Here is a 15,764-nt window from a genome sequence, read left to right on the forward strand (position 1 = left end):
TAGTTCATGTATACATGGAAATGTCACAAGGAAACTCCCTGTGTAGCTAAGCAAAATGTCATTTCTATGGGTTTTTTTTCTTTTTTCTTCCACAAAATCAGAGAACAGGAGGGCAGAACAGGTCCTGGGGGTAGGGGGTTGGTACCAGTGGGAGATGGGGGTGACAGGGAAAGGGGGTAGAAGGAAGGTGAACATGGTGCAAATACTCGTACACATGTATGTAAATGCAAAAATTATACCTGTTAAAACTATTCTAGGAAGGGGGGAGGGGGAAATAAAAGAGAGTGGTGGACAGGGTTAATTCAAGTATGATAGATTTGATGCATTGTAAGAACTTTTGTAAAAGCTGCAATATACCCTCACCCAGCACAACAATAAAAAAGAAAAAGTGAGAACAAGAAGAAAAAAAGAAACCCCTTGAAATAATTCCCAATACCTAGGACTTTATTTTCATCTTGAGCAGCTCGATATGTAAGGTATTTATTTATTTATGTGAATATTATAGTAGAAATGTACAGTAGTCTGAATGACTTTCAAGGTGTGAGGTAATGGGCAAAGAATGTCAGGAAAAGAATGCTATGTCTTTGTAATTATTTAGCCAATTTAATTTAGACAGTACACAGGCTCCACCTTTGGTTTTATTTTGTTTTTTGCAAATGCCTGGTACACCATCTAATAATTCTGGGGTTTTTCTATTCTTCTTTTCTGTATTTCATTATGCTTTCTCATCTTAGGGCCTTGCAGACAAGGTTGAATTAGTTAATTGAGATACTAAACAACCTGGGTTTCCACACCTTTTACAAGCAAATTGACAAATGCAAAGTCCACACCTCATCTACTTCCTGTTATCAGGTTCCTAAAGCCCAGATCACCATCTACTGACATTGATCGCCCCATGGCCAGGCCTTGAATTACTAAAGCCAATGCCTATAGCTGAGAGCTTGCCACAAAGGACCTACACAAACTCAAACTAGGGCTTCCTCAGGGGCCTGCCTTGCTGTAAAAGTGGAAATAAAAACTGTTGCCCAGGCTTTCCCTCCCTTTATCTGCCTCCGAGCAATCCTGATGCTTCCCCATATGGCCTACACAACATCCTCTTCCTTACCTTTCAAAAAGCACTTCTCCCAGTGCCTACCACCTCACCATACCTTATTTAAAACAAAGTCCCAGGTACATTTTAAAACATTTTAAAGCAACTCAATAAACAAAGTATTTTTTGTTAGATAAACAAATGAATATTTCCACTCAAAATATATCTTTCACTTACCTTATTAAAATGGTTCTTATGTGATGAAAATCATCATACTCTCATGCAACCAAGGCCAGAATTTGAGAAATCAGAGCTCAGAGTAACCTACACATTGCAAAATAACACCAAGAAATTATGATCTACAAGACAGTGTCATTCTTGATTCCAGGGAGAAATCCAAAGAGGACTTTTCCCCAGCTAGCACATCCATTTTTCTGCATATTCCTATGTAAAATGTTATTTTTGCATGTCAGGGTGGATTAACTGCTCTAACAAATAACCATAAATTTCAATTATGTAAGATAATAATATATATTCCTAAATCACCAGAATACAATGCAGGGGTTCCTACTTGGAAAGTTCTCCTAGCTACCTCCATGACTCAGGAATTAAGGATTCTTCTATTTTGTGATGCCGCCATTTAAAACATGTGCCCCTAACGTCATTAAAAAAAGTGAGAAAATTATGGAAATAGGCATATCAGATTCAGACTCAACTTCAGTCACAAGTGCCAAATAAAATGTCTATGTATATTTCATTACTCAGAAATAATCAGACGACCTACACAATCCCGACAGTTATAAAAGCACCATGACATGCAGTCTCTCGTGGGCTGCTGTTTCTCACAAACTCTTTACAAGGAAAGCAGAGCCCAAATCTTGGTAGTCAGCTAACCTTTCCTTCCAATTCAAGATATATTACCCAGAATTGCAATCTGGTGATGGAGTAACTGTGGGCTGGTCACATGTTAATGTAAATAAGTGGTTCTTAACCTTTGGGGGGTCATAAATCTAACAAAATTTATGAACCCTCTCCTACTACAGAAATTCCTATTTTTACTATAAAAGACTTTTTGTTGGGATCCTGCCCTGTATTTGCCACTCTCTGGTCATTTCACATGACAACCACAGTGACATCTAAAGATTTAGATTTTGTCACATCACTCCCTGTGAAGAGCTTTCAGTGGATATAGACTCAGATCTTTGACATTGCATAGAAGTCTCTGAGTAAACCAATGCTATCTGCTGCTCATGTTGTAAGCTTTGCTTTTCCTGTTCCCTCCCAACTGGCCTTTCTTTTCCTTCTTCTCACCTCCAGCCTCTGCACATATCTTTGTATCTCTTTTAAATTGTTTTTCTTTCCATCCTTACAGTGTTAGCTGCTACTCTGCTTTCAAATCCCAGATCAATGGTCATTTCTTCAGGAAAATCTTTATACAGAAACATAATACAGCAGAAGTCCTATATGTTCTTAGAAACTTCTTTAATTTTCTTAATATTCATCACAGTTTGTAATAATATGTTTGTGTGATTATTTGATTTGTCTGGGTCATTACTAGTAAAAGATAAAGTCCATGAGGGCAGACTCTTGGAGCACCTGGTGCTACAGCTGAGCACCTGGCTTACTGTGTGGAATACAGAGGGCACCCAATATTTGTGTAATGTGTGTGTGAATATTGCCTAGGCTTTACATTATCTTGGGGGGGGGGAAGAAAAGTGATAAAAAGTCTTTAAACCAAGTTACTTTCTCATTCTCAGAAGTGAAAAAATAATGAAGTCAGTGTTGGGAATGATTTTAAGGAACTTTACATTCAGGCAATGTCTTTTACTCTGTACATAGCAACCTTGCTCCTAGATAACAAGCAGGAAAACATGTCCATTATTGCTTATTACTACAAGGAAAAGGGCTTCTGCAAGAATTGCTGAGTAAGATACTATTGGGCTAATCCAGGAAGCCTTCTTGGAAGAGATGGTCTGTAGGTTAATTAGAGGGTCTTTCATAATATTTCTTCTGTGAAATATATTGTTATTTCAAGTGCTAAAAAATATTTTGTCCACAAATCTTCCTCCTTAACTTTTTTGTTTTGCTTTCAAAAGGATAAAGCTATACATTATGAGTTAGGCTGGCAAAGCATGGGTCACTCTGGCATTTTAGTCTTCCGAAGGAGAACAGGACATTAGACAGTTGTTTCTCATACTTTCTCTAATAGATTGTATAAGTTTTCGAAATATCCAGTGGTCTCCATGAAGGAGTCACGCTCTTCTCAGGCTTGACCGTGTGATTTCCTCTTGGCAAATGACATGAGAGTGGGAGAGTTTTGCGCCAGAAGCCCAGAGAGACATTGTGTGGTTCCACCAGCTGTCTCTTTTCCCTGTGACACAGGCCATCATACCCCCAGATGATTTTTTTTTTAATCCACCTGATCTCAAAATGAACAGGACAAGAGACATGGCCACAACTGACCTACAGTTAACATGTAAAATAAGAAATCTACCAGCTTTTACTCACGTAAGGTGCTGAGATGTGACAGTTGTTTAATATTGCAGCAGAACCCAGCAAAAGATGACCGATGCACTGAAAAGCTATGACTAAATGAAATCACACTTTGAGCTACATAGCCAATGAAGGAATGGTCCTTACCACTTGCGTGTTTCATCGCTCATTTTTACCAGTGCACTGGGTCAGGAAGGCACAGATGCAGTCATGAGAAGAAAAGCCGGCAGTGACGCTAGTGAAGTCCACATTCCCCGACTTGCCAGTTCTCAGTGGACGTGCCAAGAGGACTCCATTACAGAAGGAAACAATAGATTTCTGTCAACTAGAAGGGAACTTCCATTTCTGGAAAGAAAAACAAATGGAAAAAGGAGAGCTTTATCTCCTGATTTATACTAAAATAAGAATAGCCGGAGTTTATCATAGTATCATTTTAATAGTGACATCTCATAGAAAAAATATTTAAAGAAAGAAAACTTATAAAGGACAAAAACAGTTTCCACAAACTATTTGTTAAGCTCATGAACCTAAATTTTTATGTTCAGTTCTTAACGTACCATCCCTTCTTCCCCCTCTCTGCCTCCCCTTCCTCTTCTTGTCCCTTTCCTTGTCTTTCTTCCTTGTCCTTACCCCAAATCTACTCATGGTTATCTTTAGAAGATACAGAAATGATAGATAAAAATATAGATATACTAGATATATCTTTTATATATACCTCATTTATTGATATATTTTTATATTTTGAGAGTCAAATATAAATGAAGAACACACTTATTTCTAGGAGTTCAATGCATATCTCTAAAATGTTAAAAGAACTTGGTTAACCCCAAATCCCTACTTCTTGAAAAATCCTCCTCTAAAATGATCTGGAATTTAAGGGATTTGACACTTTCTTTTAAGTATACCAAAGTGTATTCCCATTTCCTTAGGGTGGGCGGGCCAGGAACAACTTCAGTTCAACTTCATAAGCTTTCTTGCACGCCTGCTAGCACCATTAATTCCATCTCCATGTAACCTGCAGTTTAAGTCTGGATTGTTTTAATGAAGAGACTTTTTGTCATGAGTTTTCTATTCCAAGGTCAATTCCAGTTAAATATGAATTATGGTCCAAATTACCAATTTTTACTTCCTATTTTCATGCAATGTTGCCTTTCCCCTAACTGCACTGAGTCCTTAAAATATTCAATAAAAGGTGTATGAGCTAAACTAGTCTTACCATTTAATCACTGAAGTCACTTTTGGAAAACCAATCATTGACACATAGTGCTCAGTTCTGAAATGCATGTGAACCAGAAGTAAGAGCAGTGACATTTATGTGCTGTGGTGTCTGAATTTGCAAAGGTTTTCCAGTAACCTGAGGAGTGCATTGAGTTACTCTGGGCAAATATTTTGCTTTATTTTTATAGCTTTGTGATAAGTGGGAAAGCCCTAGATCAGGAGTTAGCAGCTCATGGATTGCTAAAGGAGTTTTATATGCAGTATTTTGTAATCTAACAAAAAATGTAAATGGTTTATAATTTCCTGACCACAAATAAGATGAACTAAACTCCTTTTTGTTCTGAACTGTTCTAGTCCAATGTAGAATGTTTATAACTGGATTGAGCTACATGAGAATTCAAAGCCAATTATGCATACATACAGAAGAAAGATCTTTTTCCATAATGGTCCTATGGCTTGAAGCCACAGAAAGAAAGGGATTAGTGCAAAATATACCACTCCAAAAATACTACAGTCCATCATTTAAGCAACATATGAAGCATGTGTTGATGGTAATTCCTGGATATGTCAATCAAGAAATAAGCAAGCTTACTGTTAAATTGCCTCAATATAAGAATTATATATTCTTATATATTATGACTACTTGGCTACATTGTTTGTTCTCTCAGGTTAATTTATTTTATTTTATTTATTGATTGATTTATTTTTGGTGTAACTGAGGTTTGAATTCAGGGTTTTGCACCTCAGCCACACCTCCAGCCCATTTTGCTATTTTGCTTTGGTTGTTTTGGAGATGGAGTCTGGCGAATAATTTGCCTGGGCTGGCCTCAAACCACGATCCTCTTGATCTCAGTTTCTCAAGTAGCTAGGATTATAAATGTGAGTCACCAGTGCTTGTCTCCTAATCCCAGGTCAGACATGAAAGGAATCAAATAGATTTACTGAGCTGGCTGTTTTCTTGAAATCCAGATGCCAAGCAGGTCAGTGTCTTAGGATATGTGCTATGAAAACCACAAAATACTCAATTTGTGACCTTAGAAAAAACCAACTCACTGAAAGTTAAAATTAAGTGGGACTCAGACATCTTGTAGCTCTTTCATTTCATTTTAACAGCATGAATACTGAGGCTCAAAAAAACAGAGTAATTTACTCATAATTAATAATCTAGCAATCATAACTTTAGAGAGAGTACTTCACCCTAACCTGTCAACTCCAAGGCCAAAGCTTTCTTCTCCGCCATGTCACTTGGGAAACAAGTACCATTTCTCAAAAATGAGCCCTGCATAAAACATGAAACTTTCAATTACCATTTAAAACTACAGAATATCCCACTGAAGTTTTAAATCTAGTAGCAACATAAAAAATGAAGTTGTACTAAAGAAGCTTAAACTATGTTCCTCTCCCCCCCCCCCTTTATCATGGGGGAAAAAGAATCGCTACTCCTCTATCAAACTACTAAATGAACCCTGTAAATTATTTCTTGAGTAATCTTGAAGCAGTCTCACACATTCTAAATACTCCCTAAAGGTAAAAAAAAACTACATGTGAGATACAAAAAGAAAAAGGCATGCATTATAGTAAAATTATCTCTAAACCAGAGATACTGACCTTGTTTGATTTTTCTTCCTTTGAGTCAATTTTAGGACGTTTACCTTATTTTTAAATCTGTATTGGTGGAACTTTTACTTAGCTATGCACATCAAGTATAAATGAACAACTGAATCTTGTGAATACCCTTAAGAGAATTCAGACATACAAAAAAAAAAATGCTGTTGGGTCAGACCGTCACCTAAAGAGACAGCAAAGTCAACAGTGCCACATTTGCATGCAAGTTTTGTTGCTCCTGTAATATTTACTTTTTCTGGAAATTGCCTTCAGAGCCATGAGTTTACACAATTAAATTTAATCTTATTATGATAGCTACACCCCATGTTGCACCAAAAGCCTTATTACATTTTTATATCATTCACACTTTTCTTCAGATTCGCTCCTGATTACTCTTCCCATTAAAACATTTGTTTTTAATGATCTGTTGCCAATGAAGATCACTTGGAAAGAATATTAATCAGGCTCTAGAAAATATTTCAAAGAACATTTGATTAACGATGGCCAGAGCTTTGGAATAAACACAAGACTTTCCAATCTTTACCACAGAAATAGACTGCTCTCATCTGTATAAAAACATTCTAGCACACTTGAAAACATCAGTCTTTGTTACTTGAATGACCCATGACATCTATGTCATGCTTCCATAAATGTATCTCTAAAAGTGTCCTATAGGGTGGATTGAAGTCAAAGCTGAAAGACGTCCTGCTACATGTCCTAGACTATTCTCTTATTCCATGTGCAACAAGGTCAGAAACATCTGTGATGAGTTTAATCTGCTCAGTGTAGCTACAATGCCAGCAAATCTCAATTTACTAATGCTAGAAAAACAAAAATGCAAAGGTACTCAGTGTTCATAAATGGGGAGGGGAGTGGTTGTCTGTGCTTTAATTATTCTCAGTAACAGTGTCTCTTTACCCTGCTGCAAGCCAGCCATCCCTAACCTGCTCTGCAGCTCTTTGAGGCATTTGGAGAGGCTATACACTTCTTCAAATAGGAATTGTGATGCCTACATTATAGTAACTATGTCATAGAATTTTGTGAACAATTCCTGGTACATGGTGAATGGTCAATAATTACAAATAGTACCATTAATTGAGAGACTACTGAGTTTCCAAGTGCCCAGTGAATATAGCACCCATTTCTTTTAAAATTCTTCCTGGCAATGAAAGCCCCCTATACAACTAACATATGCTGAGAAAAATGTTTTATTAAAAAAAATTTGGAGGCTGGGATGTAGCTCGGTGGTATAGCACTTGCCTAGCATGCGTGAGGCCCTGGGTTCGATCCCAGCACCAAAAAAAAGAAAAGACAAAAAAAATTTTTTTTTAAAGTCTTCTTGTAAATTTCTGCTTTCCAAAGTAAAATTCAATCTCAACTAACTATTAATTTTTGTGTTTTCTTTCCTTGATTAGCACCATTATTAGTTGACAGTACACATAAATAAATAGGTAATTTTTATTTTTATAACAGTAAAGCTTACATTCTTAAAGACACATGAAAATTCTTTAAATATATAAAAATGAAAATTCAACAATAATGAAAGCAAATTTATAGCCCTCCTTCATCCCCACTACATCTGGCTTCTAGTCATTCCCTATTCTCAACCAAAATAACTCCCATAAGAAGAAGGAATGTCAGAAAGCCAAGTCATGATGTCCTGTCTGCCCAACTTCCAAGCATAGTTACAGAGCTCAGTAGATCCAGACTCCATGGCAGAGGAGGGTCATACACCCTGCCCGGGGAGCCTGACAGAAATTGTGAAATGCTGGTGACTTTGCAAGAGACAAGGAGTGCTACCAAGTGCCAGGTACTTCCGGAGCTGTCATGGAAGGAGCAGAGAGCCTATTTAAGGAATGTGGCTTGGGTAAAGATGCTTCATCATTCTGTAAAATAGAAGGCAGTGCTTTTTTTTTTTTTCCAACCCCTTTGATGGCTTCTTCAAGCTGTCCTAGCTCAGAAGTCTGATTCTAATTTTCATGAGCACCACAAACAACCACAAGGGCAAGAGGACTACAAGACCAGAAACTAATGCTAAATTGCAATAATTGCTAAATCATCTACTGTATTGGGAAGCTCACTTGAAACTAGATTTGTAAAGGAATTAAAACTTTGGAAGGGACCCACAATCCTTTTTTGCATCACCAGGGAAACAGCTTGCTGGTAATCCCTGAATAAAGAGAAAGTCTCATGGGCTAATCTCTCTTAGGCAAGTATCATTACTGGTATTTCAACCTGATGAGCAATTCAACTGCAACAAATAAACTAAAATAATGGTGATGATGATGATAATAATAATATTGTAATAACCACACATGATTGCCTTATCAATGCCTGTCATGCAGTGCTTTGAAAGTGCTTTTTTATATAGACAGTCTCTACCTTCCTGTCTCTATTCTTTTTCCCCACCCACTAAGATAAGAAACCACTCTCAATAACTGAGAAATGTCTAGTGGGATTACTTGGAAGGACATAATTATAGCTACTGAGAAAGAGACTCAGTATAATTGAAACTAAATTAGGATAAACTGTTTTCAAGAGATTGATAATTGTACCTTAAGTTTTAAAATAACCAAACTTATGTCTGTAACCTCACTCAAACCAAGGGCAGGTGTATTTCCTATACATCTGCCAGTGTTTTTGTGTATTTTGGGGTATGGTCAACAAAATTTTTTCCTTCCACATTGGCAAGCAAATGTATTATCTAAGCAAATTGTATATGAATTTGTACAAGACCACAAACTTCTATTGAGAAAATAACCTGTATGTCATTATAGGAGATTGTTTTCTCCTCCTAGAAAGGTTTTCTTGACTTTTTTCTCATTTAAACTGGTTCATCCTTTCATGACTTCTTGCAATACAAACTGAAGATGATGCTAATGCTTATCAGTAGTCATACCAACTATTTTTCTCAGGTATAAAGCTAGAATACATTTTTCAGCCTCTGTTTTGGTTGGGTTGTGCATTGTATATATATATACGAGATCTTGCTAACAGTAAGTGGGAAAAAGTGATGGGTTCCATTTCTGGTCCTTGATTGCAAGAACTTTCCACCTATAATCCTTGTTCTGAGAGGATTCAGAGGACATATAATTCAGAGTCATTATATATAAGGCCTTGGGTCCCTGAATGACCATGTGGAGAAGATGCTATCATTCCGCCTTTCCTTCTACATTCAAAAATGGTGTGAGCAAAAAACAAATCTCTGTCATGTTACAACACTGAAGTTTGGGGATTTTATCACTGTCACTGTTTTTACCACTAGTCACTGGCATTTGCTGAAGAGTTATTTTTTTCACTTGCTTCTGCATCTCCATTTTTAAATTCATTTCACATTATCTACCTTTCTTTTATTTAGTCTGCAAAGAACTGTTGTACCCAACATATGTGCTAGGAACAAACACAGTGGACTATAACTACTTTCAAAGTATTCCAAATGAACAACCAACCACCTTACAATTTGCAAAGTACAACAATTTAGGTCTCCCTCTTCTTCTAAGGGCACTAATCCTATCACAGGCCCACCTTTATCACCTTCTTTAGACTTAATCACCCAAGTCCCCACTGACAAATACCATCATAGTGGAGATAAAGGCTTTAACATATGAATTTTGAGGGCAATTTCATCCAAAGCATTCTGCAAAGAATAAATACAAATTCCAATGAACATTGTAATAAATATTTATTCTACATTTATTCATTCAATTTATTCTTTGGGGTGCTATTGTGTGGAAGGTACTCTTCTAATTTGGGAGTGTAACAGGGAATGAAGCAATTTTTCTTCTGTCATAGAGTTTACTTTTTAGTGTTAAGAGAAAAAGGAGTAACAAACAAATACCTTAGCAGGATAATTGTTATTTTTTTGTAAGCAGAATAAAGAAAGAGACTAAGTTTCCTTAGCATAGAAACTCAGGAAAGACCACATGAAGATGTGATATATGAAATCACACTGGAATAGTAACAAGGAGCCAGCAGTGCAAAGACTTGGGAAGAGAACATTCTAGGTGGAGGAAAGAACACAAGTAACAATTTCAAATCAGAAAAGAGCTTGGCACATCTGAGACACTGAAATGAGGCTCAAGTGTTGTGGCATTGAGAAGTCAGGGAAGAGCGGAGGTTGGAGAATTAGTGAAGGAAAAGCCTCCTACAGAGGGAACTGAGGAAACTCATCTGATACTTAACTTCACTCATAAAAGAAGTGTTCAAAGGAATAGTGTAACTTACCTTAAAATTATTTTTAAGTTGTGTATAATTTGGGAAAAGATATTTCTTCAGTGCTGGTCAAGGTTTATAGTGATACAATTCTTTAGAGGGAGTGATGGTTACATATTTATCAAAACTTTCGAACATGCATGACTGTAACCCAGAAATTTCTGTTCTAAGAAATCACTGCAAGGAAATCATCCACTCTCTTCGTCAATGACATTCTTCATTGGATTGTCTACTATAGGTTTCATAACCAAAAGACATAAGCTACACTTTCTTCACTTTTCTAGATAGTAAACAAAACAAATGTCTTCAGTCTCCATTGCTTTTTATACACTCGATCCATAATAAAATAGAAAAATATGAAACATGCAAAGAAACAGGAAAGTGTGACTTTAAAAGAAAATATAGTCTATAGAATCAGACCAATAGATGACCAGCTGTTGGAATTAGTAGACAAAGACTTTTACAACTATTATAAGCATATTTTAATTTTTATAGGAAAACATTGATATAATAGATGAAGAGGTAGATTTTTTTCAGGAAAAAATAGAAACAGTAAAAAATGGAAAGTTATAGGATTAAAAACATAGTATTTAAATTAAAATTATTAAATAGAATCTATTGCAGTATCCACACCAAAATAAGGTTCCATAGGCTGCTGCAGTCAATGGCAGAGCAGGATGGGGTATTGACGCAAACGCATTTCTGGAGCTGTTTGACATTGCCAATGGTGACTATGGATCGAGTCTAGCAAAATGTTTTAGTTCTGCTCAGCAGTACTAGACTTTTTCTTTTACAATCCTCTTTCTTCTCCCTCATAGATATCAAACTTTAGGGATGGTTTGAGGGTTCCCTCTACTCTCTTCAGCTCCCTCATCTTTTGTCTTTCACCAACATTTCCCCATATATCTTGTGGAAATCTAATCACATCTTTGCACCTGCTTTTTGGTGCAAAAATTGTCTACTTCAGAGAAAAGCATACGTGGAGAAGTCAGTAGAGGTTTTCTAGTCTGAGTCTCAGAGAGGAAAGTGATTGGAAGCAAAAAAGAGCAGAGACTACATTACAGTTCTATAGCATTTGCTATATATTGAGTCATTTCCTTTTTTCTTTTTTAAAGATTTTCCTTTTTTATTTAATTGATTTTCACCAAAATATTCCATGCAGTTGTTTCCATTTTGGAAAGGAGGAACCAGACTTGGAGAAATTAATATTCTGAAATGTGGAAAAGGGAGAATTTCCATGTAGGAATAAATATAAGAAGTCCAACTGCCATGCTCTAAGCACACACCGTGCTACCCCCGCTCTGCTCACTAGTGGAATTAATTTGAGGACCTGATGGTGCATGTATCTGTATGTATTTTTCTTGGGATTAAAGGCTAGTTTTCATCTGTAACCTAAAATATACCAAAGAATCACAGTCCTGCACTGCTCTTCTGTAATTTAATGCTATAGTTTGTTTTCCATAACATATAACTAAGATCTGTTCACATGATCTGAATAAACACTTTTAAAAACTCCAGCCACTTGACCATGATAGAACTCTGACCTTCAAGACTTCATATCCTGTACTTTCTTTTGTATATATTATTGGTAGGTGGGTGGTAACTGAAATCTGCAAGGCATAAATAAGAAGCTTTAATCTACTGAGACTATTTTTTCAGCTTTAAGATTCTATAAACCTATAATTCTAATCAAGGGCCCAGCCACCTGCTATTCTATAACTAAGCCACAAGATAGGCAGTTGTCTAAATTGCTCAGAAACATATACAAAGACAGGGATTCCTTTGTTTCCTTGTTAGTCTACCCTGAAGTTTTGCAAGACCTAATGTTAATTAGAGTCTCTTAGTACAATTTAACCATATTACTCTTAGTTTTATTGTCTATGATAGAGTTAGAATAATCTAGCTTTCCTTGGGATAATCATATTTTTATTGCATACTTTATTCACTATTTAGCTTTTTTTCCTCTCTAGACTAAATAAATATGATACCCTTAATCATCCCCCATTGGATTGACTTTCTCAGTAATTATTTTAGCAATGCTGTTTGGGAGACCCTTTCTTAGTTCCTCTATACACATTTTGGAAGTGGAGCCCATATCGATCACATTACTCTAACAAGGTCCTGACCAATGCCAAGAATGACTGGAAAATCTGAGGCTCTTGCCTATTGTGTTCTTTCTAAGAGCCAAGTATTGTATTAACATTTCCAAAAGTATCATTCCCAGTTTTCTGGATTGCCATCAGCCAAAGTTGAATCTCACCCAAGCAAAGTTGGTCATGCACCAACCACACTAACATCGTACACTCTGTTTTAAATTTCTCCTCACAGGCTTTTAAGGCATTTAGATTTCAAGACTTGAATTGTCTTCCTTTTTAAATTTTAATATTTCACTATTGTGTTGCTATCAATTTAATTGATTTCAAGAGTTTCCTTTATTTGAAGGATTTCATTTCTTTGGTGTTTATGTATTTTCTTGTTTGCATGCAATCAAATACATTGCCAGGTTTTTGTTGTTGTTTCTTCTGTTGTTTTTATGGAATGTCTTTTTCAATCCTGAGATTAACCAGTAATTATCAATATTTGTTCTAACTTCTTTAAGATTCCATATTTTTATAGTTTGACTTTTTAATCAATATAGCATTAATTTTTGTCATTTATCATATGAGATTTGACAAAAATCTCACATACATGTATATCTGTGAAAGAGAGAATTTGACAGTGTTTTTAACCCTTCCTTTTCCATTGTTTTATAGTTATTTCCTTAATCATATATAACATTTTTTATGTAATGGTGTATGCATTGGGGAGCATTAATATATTATATATATTATATATAAAAGGTTTTTAAGAAATGAACCCTCCAACTGAACATGGCAAAGACAGTTTATAAAAGAAAATTTCCTACAAACATATGAAGGCATTCAACTTCATAAATATAGAAGTAAAAACTAAAATAATATATAATTTTTCTATCACTTCAGCAAAATTATTATATTAAAGTTATTGAGTTTATCTAAAAGTGCTCAAACACTGAAATGTACAATAGTTTCAAACACTACGGTTTGTATTGTTTTTTCTCACATTTTTCTTTTGAGAATTGTAAACTACTAGAAAGTTTAAAAGTCTAGTACAATGAATACCTAAATACCCTTCACTTACTTTGAAATTTAATTCTATGTGCCAATTTGACTGGGCCACGTGGTTCCCAGATTGAATATATTTCTGTTTTGTTGTTGTTGTGAGTGCTTTGTTTCTGATTTTCATTTGTTTGCTTGGTTTTGGGTGGTGCTGGGATTTGAACTTGAAGCCTAACTTGATAAGCAAGTGCTCTAACACTGGAGTCATGCCCCCAGTCCTTTCTGCTTTAGTTATTTTTCATGTAGGTTCTCATACTTTTTGCCACATCGCCTTACTCTATCCTCCTACTTAAACTTCCCACATAAGTTTGATGACAGGCATGTATCACCATACCCCGTTCGTTGTTGAGATGAGGTCTCACTAACTTTTGCCTGGGCCAGCCTCAAACAGCATTCCTCCACATGTCTGCCTCTGAGTAAGTAGGATTACAGGCATAAGCCATTGTGCACAACCTTAAACTTATTTCTGAGAGTGTTGTGAGCTTGCTTTCAGATGAGATTATCATCTGAATCAACGGACTCCTCATTATAAGTGGGCCTCACCAATGCAGCGAGGACCTGAATAGAACCAAAGGCAGTAGAAGGAAGGTTTCGCCCTCTTTGCTCCCTGCCTGCCTGCTTGAGCTCGACATTGGTGTTCTTCTGTCCTTAGAATGGAATTTGCACATTGGCCTTTCTGGTTCTCAGGCCTTCAAACTTGAACTAGAATTACACCATGGACTTTTCACAGTCTCCAGCTTGCAGACAATAGATCACGAGACTTCCCAGTCTTCATAACTGCATGAGCCAATTCCCTGTAATAAATCCTTTCCCATGTGTGTCTCTCCCACTCTCTCTTTCTCCACGTAGGCTTATGTGAGTATCTGAAGGTTTATGTATATGGATATATTTGTGTATATTACATTTTTCTTTCACCTCTTGAAAGTTAGTTTCAAGTATCATGATACTTTAGCCGCAAAGGTTTTAGCCAGCAGCTGTAGGTACTCTTATTTTTTTTCCTTTATTGTTGTGATGGGTGGGGGTACATTGTGGCATTTACACAGGTTCTTACAATGTATCAAATATATCATACATGAATTCATCCCCTCAACCATTCTCCTTCATTTCCCCCCTCTCCCCTCTCCGTCCCCTCTGATTCCTGGAGTAGTTTCAACAAGTTTAATTTTTCCATTTACTTACATATGTACACCCTCCTACCCCCTTTCCCCAATACCTCCCCCATCTCACTGGTGCCAGCCCTTTGCCCTGGGCAGGACTTGTTCTGCCCTCCTTTTCTAATCATGAACTTTTTCTGTATCTATCTGAGTAAATTCATAAATATGCATAAAAATCTTCAAGAAATAATATTGTCATAATAATTTAACCTCTGAGCATTTGTTCAAAGCATATTTTGTCCTCATTCTTCAATTTTGAGTCTCCATTTTTTATGGCATCCAAGATAACATTAGTTTTTACTTACAATTCAATAGAAAAGTACTCAAATAAATTACAAAGGAGATGTGTAAAATTAATTGTGACTTTGGACACTAAGGGAATATGCATGTGTGCCTGTGCACTTGCACACACATGTGCATATGAGAGCTTTTCCCAGTAATTTGTCCATTTATTCACTTATTCATTTATTTATAGTAAAGTACTGAGTGCTTTACTATAGTTGAATAAATAGAATATGAACTTGATCTCAGGTAGTTTGCTTTTTAGAGCATGTCTAAGAATTCAGCTCTTTCATAGAAGAGGAAAGGCATTGAAGGATTTTAGATATGTCTAATTTGATTTGCATTCCAGAATGGTAATTCTAAAGATGACTTCAAAGATACCTTGAAAGGGAAAAACTACTTATTAAAGAAAACAATTGGGAGGCAGCTGCAGTCAGCTAGGTACTTGGATTGGGAACAAAGATAATGGACAGTTTCAAGAAAAAAATTATAGGAGATGAGGATTTGCTGGAGGACTGAAGAAGCCCCCTACACACACACATCACCTTCTAGATTTGGCCCATGGGTTTGATGGTGCTGCTATCGGGTGAGGCTGGGGAACAGTCAGTAGTTTAGTTTTGAGTGTGTGACATA

General features: G+C 36.3%; 1 long non-coding RNA gene across 1 annotated transcript in view; it reads right to left on the reverse strand.

Moving 5' to 3' along the window:
* Window positions 1-1,266: 1,266 nt before the first annotated feature.
* Window positions 1,267-15,764, reverse strand: part of LOC141425565 (uncharacterized) — a 52,049-nt gene continuing 37,551 nt past the window's right edge. Inside the window, exons 2-3 of the long non-coding RNA XR_012450541.1 lie at window positions 3,539-3,868; window positions 1,267-1,354 (exon numbers count right to left, since the gene is read on the reverse strand). This is a non-coding gene — a long non-coding RNA (uncharacterized lncRNA). The remainder of the gene's footprint in view (window positions 1,355-3,538; window positions 3,869-15,764) is intronic.

This window comes from Castor canadensis, chromosome 8 (genome assembly GCF_047511655.1).
Source record: "Castor canadensis chromosome 8, mCasCan1.hap1v2, whole genome shotgun sequence".
Lineage (NCBI taxonomy): Eukaryota > Metazoa > Chordata > Mammalia > Rodentia > Castoridae > Castor > Castor canadensis.